Consider the following 8,417-nt stretch of genomic DNA (forward strand, 5'->3'; position numbering starts at 1 on the left):
AAAGGGGAGAAAAGCAATACTCAAGTGCCTTGTCGGTGTCCTTGCTCGGTGGAGTTGCAGAGGTAGAGTCGATGGTCTTTACACTCGTCGGTCTTCATACGAGGAGGCTTCACACAAGGGCTGCCACGACCACTGCCGCGGTGAAACTAACCACTTTTATATTTGCCTGAGTACCTGTTATTGAAGTCAGCTGGCCACACCTTACTATTTAGCAGACCGAAACTGGGGAGTCCCATGATAGGCAAACGCGAGAACAAACTCAGCACGTATTTACTATGGTAAAAAATACAGTAAATGAAACAAAGTTTCCTAGCAATGATTTCCCACGCTGTAGTCTAATGAGAAAACAAGGCAAAACACTTACAAACTGCTGTCCTTTTCTGTTGCTCGACTGTTTCTTCTGCAGCATCCATGGAGGTGAGGGCGGATGAAGACAAAGGACACAGGCAAGCTGAGTAAGAGGTGGGCCACAATTTGGTGAGCTCGACATGGACCTCTGGAAAAAACAGAGAGGCTCGCTGAAGAGGGGCTTGCTGGCACCCCGGCAGGAACCATTTATCCAGGTGGCTGCAAGTGGGCTCCTCTGGGGGAGACCACTACAATACCAGCTTCTCAACCGCTTTTGAGAGGACATGGAATAATTCGACATCCATCTCGGGTTTGGTGTCACTGGGTTCAGACGCAGGCAAGAGGGGGCGGGGTCATTGACTGAGCCTGTCAGCTCCGCTGTGTCTAAGGCCGCTAATGATATGCTGTCATCAAGCCGTTTGTTGTTGCGACGACACTCATGCTAGCGGAGGGACACTGGTGAGTGAAGAGGATGGGGGAATCCTCTTTGAGGGCGAGGCATGTGGGACCTGAGCCGTTGTGAGCTCATCCCTATCCGAGTGCTGAGATCCTCTGCCCCACTGTTTTTTCCTCACAGGTCCCTGGGAGGAAGAAAATGGGAGGGCATGAGGGGCGGAGTCACTCTCTGAGAAGAGAGCTATCCGTGAGCACAGAGAGGCAAGACTCATGTTCTTGCAGTGAGAACAGTGTCTCCGTGAGGGCAGTTTCATGTGGAATTTCCCCAAGCATGAAGTGCACTCATTGTGGCTGTCATCAGTGTGCAGGGGAGACCTGCACATGAACAACAGGTTTGGAAATTTGCTCTTTTGACCTCTGCTCTTAAAATAGATTGGTGGATGGCGGCATGGGAAAGTGGTGAACGCTGTTGCTGAGGCGCTGAAGGCAGCGAGAGAAGCGTTGAATCAGGCGAGCAGAGAGTGATTGCTGTCTGCTTGTCCGCTGCGAGGCATGTCTACAGCCAGCAGGCTTTGGTTCTAGTAGATCAGTGAAGATCATCGTCATCCCTGAAGGAGAAGAAATCTGAGGATCCTATGGCGATATGCCCGCTTATATAGCCAGATGACCCTGCCCATTCTGGCGGGCTATGGCGGGCTTTATTGCTATAGGCTCGTGCAGCTCTGCTGCCGAGCCATTGGTTCATTTTTTTAACAGAGAGGCAGCTATACCATGCACATATTCCATATTGCACAACACTCTGTATTACAGATTGAAAAAAACATGAGCAAAATCTGTTTGTTTGCCCCAAAAGACCTTAGTCTCCTGAGGAAATAAATATGCTGTGTTACTTTACAACAAACCTTGCCACCTCGCCTTTGGCTTGCTCAGTTGGGGACACTTGACTGATTGCACAGACACTATTGGAAGAGAGCTGAACTGGATGATGACACACTGAATCATCAGGGAACTGACTTTAGCTAAAAAATCACTCTGTTATTGTCTTCCTGCATTATGGACAAACTATTTTCCTTTTTAACACTGTAAAGGTGCTTTGACAACCAGTATTGAATAAAGCGCTATACAAATGAAAGTGACTTGACTTGACTATATGTGCACTATAGTCTGATAAAGCAGCGTCCACATAGACACCGAATTATTTATATGTATTATTTATGTATTATTTATGTATAGTCACTTGTGTTTGATACCTGTTCTCTGGAAGTCCAAAGATAATTTCCTTTGTCTTCTTTTCATTTATAACAAGTGAATTCCTCTCACACCACTCCACTAATCTATCTGTTACGCCTCTTAACATAATGTGATGCCTTGTCCACCCAGAGCAACGAGACAAAAACATAAAACCCATTATGAAAGCCTGTCGTCCAACAAAAAATGACCATATAGGTCGTTTGTGCAAGCATCTTATTACGACCTATATTTACGTTTTAAAGTTAAGCGGCCTCTAGCGGGCGTAAAAATAATGACGTATCGCGTTGCGTCTGTCGTCATGAAATGACGTATAACGTCATTACCAATCAAAACGGACATTTATTTAAATGCAATGTGTGGACTTTTTACACCGATCTCACAGTAATTCGTACATTTTACTAGGTGGCTTATTCGTTCGAATGACCACACCTAACCCCACCCCCTAAACCTAACCCTCACAGAAATCATGCTAAATTATGATTTATTGAGCATATACATTTTACGTGCACGTCCGTTCTCTAGGATCAAACCCATGATAGCATGATTGCATATCAAGGTATAACGCAATAATCTACCAACTGAGCTACACGAAACGCAAATCACAGTGCAAATAAAAGAGTACAAAACATTAATATGAAAACGACCTTCTGCTGATAGGGGCGCAATTGTAGTATACGCTCTGATGGGTCGTATTTCAGGGATTTGGACAAATGACCTATACGAGCGTATTAGTTGGAGGACAGGTTGCATTATAAACATGATATAAACATGATTTCTAGTCGTGTTTTCTTTTGGAAGGCAAAAACAAAGTAGTTTCGATTTCTCAATGAAACAGCGTCACACACCGCGGCCTTGAGTGAGCAGAGGCTGGAGGTTTAGAGTGAGCCGCGGCTGGCTTGAATGAGCAGAGGCCGGCGGCTTGAGAATGGTGCGGCAGGCGGATTCTACGTAGGAGCATACCTTGGTCTTGCAGCAACTACATGTGACGACCCCGGGCTGGCTTTGTCCACGGTGAAAGACGATTCGGCGATCCACAGTGCAAAGTTAATGTATTTCCTCAGCGACCAGCACGGATCAGCCCCAGGCATGACGAAGTGGATATTGTCCTCTTTTGGAAAGCCAAACAAAGTAGTTTTGCTTTCAGTGAAACACTGTCATGGTTGGTAAACCATGATCTCTGGGTTTTGCACTTTGTGGTGAAGTCTGTGTGTTTCGCGTCTGCACTGATTAGCTTGTGGGCGTCTCCGTTAATTGTCATCAGCAGCAGCTGTCACTCATTACCCTCTCCCTATATATATGGCTTGTCTTACGTCTTGTGTTTGTGAGAGCGTTGTTGCATGTTGGTAATGTTCTTTGCTTCTGTGTTGTTCTGCGTTGGATGTCCGTGTCTTCCCCCGGAACCTCATCCACTCTTCGCACCTGCACAAGCATCACTACCTTACCTTCGGCTCGATTCCCCGCAGTTCCTGTGCCATCCTCTCCTGCTGCCCACTCACCATCACCATCTGGATTACTCACCGTCACCATCTTGGATTGTCGTCTTCCCTGCATTTTTTGTACTCTTGTTTGTTTTGTTTGTTTTTTTTCATTAAATTGTTAATACTCGCACTTGTTTCCAGCTCCTCCTTCACCCAGTCATCACAGAACGCTCTCACCATAAAGATGGAAGCAGCGAGCACCACCTCTTTAACGGACTTTATTCACCACAGCGTCAACCATATGGATCAGCAGCAGGAGAGCATCACGAACACCGGACGCGCTATCCAAGCGCTGGTGGCACAGGTGTCTGAGCTCACCCAGCAGATCCACCAGCTCACCTCTCCCACTGCGCCCATCGCACCGCCTGCGCCGCCCGTCCCCCGGGAAATTCCCCAGGATCACTTCCGGCCAGAGCCGCGACTTCCGGCGCCAGAGAACTACTCCGGTGAGCCAACTTTCTGCAGAACTTTCCTTAATAAGTGTTCCATGCACTTTGCCTTACAGCCCCGCACCTTCGCCACCGAGGAATTGAAGGTTGCGTTCACTCTGACTCTACTTTCCGGCAAGGCTGCCTTATGGGGGACGGCGGTGTGGGAGAACCAACATCCGTGTTGCGCCTCATTCCACACCCTCTCGGAGGAGATGAGGAGGGTCTTCGATCGAGCCGCGGTCGGCAGGGAAGCCGGCCACCAGCTCTCAGACCTACATCAAGGGACCTCCTCTGTCACGGATTACTCCATCCAGTTCCGCACCCTGGCGGCCGCGTGCCAGTGGAACGAGGCAGCGCAGTGGGATCGATTCCTGCATGGGCTGGCAGACTGTGTTCAAAAGGAGATCTACCTCCTCGAGCTGCCCCCCACACTCAACGGTCTCATCGACCTAGCCCTACAAGTTGATGCCCGGATTAATCATCTGGGTCGACAGACCAGTCCTACACGCCATTCCATCTCTCCGGAGAGGGGCTGCTCAAGTCAAGAGAACGCGGTCGGTTCCGTCGACGACCACGAACCCATGCAGGTGGGTAGAGCTCGGCTGTCCCGGAGGGAGAGAGAGCGACGGAGGTCCCAAGGACTGTGCTTGTACTGTGGAGGCTCAGGACATACCATCTATTCCTGCCCGGTAAAAGAGCCAGCCCGGTAGTAAGGATGAGGCTACTATCGGGTGGGATCTCCGCTGGGAAGTCCTCAACAACATCCTCGACTCTCCTTCCGGTGAAACTGCGGTGGGAGAATTACACACACGACTGTCACGCCCTTCTGGACTCCGGAGCCGAAGGTAATTTCATCGATTCACTCCTGGCACGTCACCTGAACATTCCTGTCCGGCCTGTGTCTCTTCCCATCCAGGTCAACGCACTCAACGGCCAGGAACTGCCTCACGTCACCCACTACACTGAACCCATCACTCTGCTCACTTCAGGCAATCATTGCGAAACCATATCCTTTTTCCTCATGGACTCCCCCATAGCTCCCATTGTCTTAGGTCACCCCTGGTTAATAAAACATAATCCACGAGTGGATTGGGGTTCCAACACTGTCACATTGTGGAGTGAAAGTTGTCATGAGTCTTGTCTGGTTTCTGCTTGTCCTGTTGTCCCTGTCTCTGTTTTGCAGAAGGAGAACATGGTATTATCAAACGTGCCCGAAGAGTACCTGGACCTGAAGGAAGTGTTCAGTAAGACCCGTGCTGCTTCTCTTCCTCCAAATCGTCCCTACGACTGTGCCATAGACTTAGTGCCAGAGAAGTCTCCGCCTAAAGGCAAGTTATACTCTCTTTCTATTCCAGAGAGGGAGGCCATGGAGAAATACATTTCTGATTCCTTGGCCTCTGGGTTCATCCACCTTTCCTCTTCTCCAGCGGGAGCGGGATTCTTTTTTGTGGGTAAGAAGGATGGTTCTCTGCGACGTTGTATTGACTACGGAGAGCTGAACAACATTACGATGAAGAACACCTATCCTTTACCACTCATGTCTTCAGCTTTTGAGAGGTTACAGGGAGCATCCGTATTCACAAAATTGGATTTACGTAATGCTTATCATTTGGTCCGCATCAGGAAGGGGGATGAATGGAAAACCGCCTTTAATACCCCTAGAGGGCACTTTGAATACTTGGTGATGCCGTTCGGGCTCTCCAACTCGTCCGGGGTTTTCCAAGCACTCGTTAATGACGTGTTGAGCGATATGGTAGATCAGTTTATATATGTTTACCTGGATGACATACTGATTTTTTCTTCATCTCTCCAGGAACACGTTCAACACGTCAGACGAGTGCTCCAGAGGTTACTTGAGAATGGTCTTTTTGTCAAGGCGGAGAAATGCGTATTCCATGCACAGTCTGTTCCCTTCCTAGGGTATATCGTCTCGTCCGAGGGAATACGTATGGACCCTGACAAGATTAAGGCTGTGATAGATTGGCCATCTCCAGATTCCCGTAAGGCCCTACAGTGGTTTCTGGGGTTCGCCAATTTCTATCGGCGTTTTATTCGCAATTTCAGCCAACTAGCCTCACCTCTGACGGCCTTGACCTCTCCCAGTACTCCGTTCAGGTGGTCGGACACAGCTGAGGCTGCGTTCACTAACCTCAAGAGCCGCTTCGTTTCGGCTCCCATCCTTGTGGCCCCTGACCCAACACGGCAGTTCATGGTGGAGGTCGACGCATCAGAGGTGGGGGTAGGAGCAGTGTTGTCCCAACGTGCTGCCTCGGACGATAAGGTACATCCTTGCGCGTTTTTTTCCCATCGTTTATCTCCTGCAGAACGCAATTATGACATTGGTAACAGAGAGTTGTTGGCCGTCAAATTAGCTTTAGAGGAGTGGCTAGAAGGCTCAGGGGTACCTTTCATGGTTTGGACCGATCATAAGAACTTAGAATACATTAGAACTGCCAAAAGACTCAATTCCAGGCAGGCTCGGTGGGCACTTTTTTTCGGTCGCTTTGATTTTACCTTATCGTACCGCCCGGGTTCCAAAAATGTCAAACCCGATTCTTTATCACGTCTTTTTGATCCCTCCGCCTGCCCGGTGACTCCCGAGTGTATTTTACCTGAGAGAGTAGTGGTCTCAGCACTCGTATGGGAGGTTGAGTTGAAGGTCAAGACGGCCTTAGAAGGGGTAACGCCTCCGCCCGGTTGTCCACCGAACCGTTTATTTGTGCCGGAGGAGTTAAGGTCCGAAGTCATTCAGTGGGGTCACTGCTCTAACGTTGCTTGTCATCCAGGGATAAGTTGAACTAATGGGTTGGTTAAACAACGATTCTGGTGGCCACGCATGGCTCGTGATGTCCGCGATTTTGTTTTGGCTTGCTCAGTTTGCGCCAGTGGTAAGTCATCTAACCGACCTCCTGATGGGCTCCTTCAACCGCTGTCTGTCCCTTCGAGACCCTGGTCCCACATCGCTCTAGATTTTGTTACCGCCCTCTAATGGCATGACGGTCATTTTGACCATAGTGGACCAGTTCCTCGAAGGCGGCACATTTCATTCCCTTGCCCAAATTACCGACAGCCAAGGAGACAGCGGTCACTGTCCTAGATCACGTCTTTCGGCTTCATGTCCTCCCGGTAGACGTGGTTTCTGACAGGGGATCTCAATTTATATCCAAATTTTGGAAAAAGTTTTGTAAATTGCTAGGAGCGTCAGTTAGCTTGTCTTCGCGTTATCATCCCCAAAGTAACGGACAGTCTGAGCGAGCCAACCAAGATTTAGAGAGGACGTTGCGATGTTTGGTCTCCAAGAATCCTTCTTCCTGGAGTCAACAACTCTCTATGGTGGAGTACGCTCACAATTCGTTACCAGTGTCAGCCACGGGCCTTTCTCTGTTCCAATGCAGTTTAGGTTACCAGCCACCAGTTTTTCCCAGTCTGGAATCTGAAGTCGCGGTCCCCTCCGCTCACGCGTTTGTCCAGAGGTGCCACCGCACCTGGACCAGACCCCGCGAGACTCTGCTCCGGATGAGGGAGCGCACTAAGGCCAAGGCCGATCGCCACCGGTCAAAGCCTCCCGTTTACGTCGTGGGTCAAAGAGTGTGGCTTTCTACCAATAACATTCCTCTGGGATCCGTATCTAACAAGTTAGCTCCCAAATTTATTGTCCCGTTTACTATCACCAAGATCATTAGTCCGGTGACAGTCCGCCTCAAACTACCTCCAGCGTACAGGAGGATACACCCCGCCTTTCATGTGTCCAAAATGAAACCCGTGTTTTATGCACGTATTAATCCGCCTACTCCGGTTCCCCCGCCGCCACGTCTCGTAGATGGGGAACCGACCTATTCGGGTTAATCGTATTCTGGACTCGAGACGGAGGGGGCAAGGATTCCAGTACTTGGTGGACTGGGAAGGTTACGGTCCGGAGGAGAGGAGTTGGGTACCTGCTAGGGACATATTGGATCCCTCCCTTATTGATGAATACAATCAGCAGGTAGGACCTTCTGGGAACTCCAGGAGGCGTTCTTAGAGGGGAGAGGGGGTACTGTCACGGTTGGTAAACCGTGATCTCTGGGTTTTGCACTTTGTGGTGAAGTCTGTGTGTTTCGCGTCTGCACTGATTAGCTTGTGGGCGTCTCCGTTAATTGTCATCAGCAGCAGCTGTCACTCATTACCCTCTCCCTATATATATGGCTTTTCTCACGTCTTGTGTGTTTGTGAGAGCGTTGTTGCATGTTGGTAATGTTCTTTGCTTCTGTGTTGTTCTGCGTTGGATGTCCGTGTCTTCCCCCGGAACCACATCCACTCTTCGCACCTGCACAAGCATCACTACCTTACCTTCGTCTCGATTCCCCGCAGTTCCTGTGCCATCCTCTCCTGCTGCCCACTCACCATCACCATCTGGATTACTCACCGTCACCATCTTGGATTGTCGTCTTCCCTGCATTGTTTGTACTCTTGTTTGTTTTGTTTGCTTTTTTCATTAAATTGTTAATACTCGCACTTGTTTCCAGCTCCTCCT

Source organism: Cyprinus carpio, chromosome A24 (assembly GCF_018340385.1).
Source record: "Cyprinus carpio isolate SPL01 chromosome A24, ASM1834038v1, whole genome shotgun sequence".
NCBI classification, from domain to species: domain Eukaryota; kingdom Metazoa; phylum Chordata; class Actinopteri; order Cypriniformes; family Cyprinidae; genus Cyprinus; species Cyprinus carpio.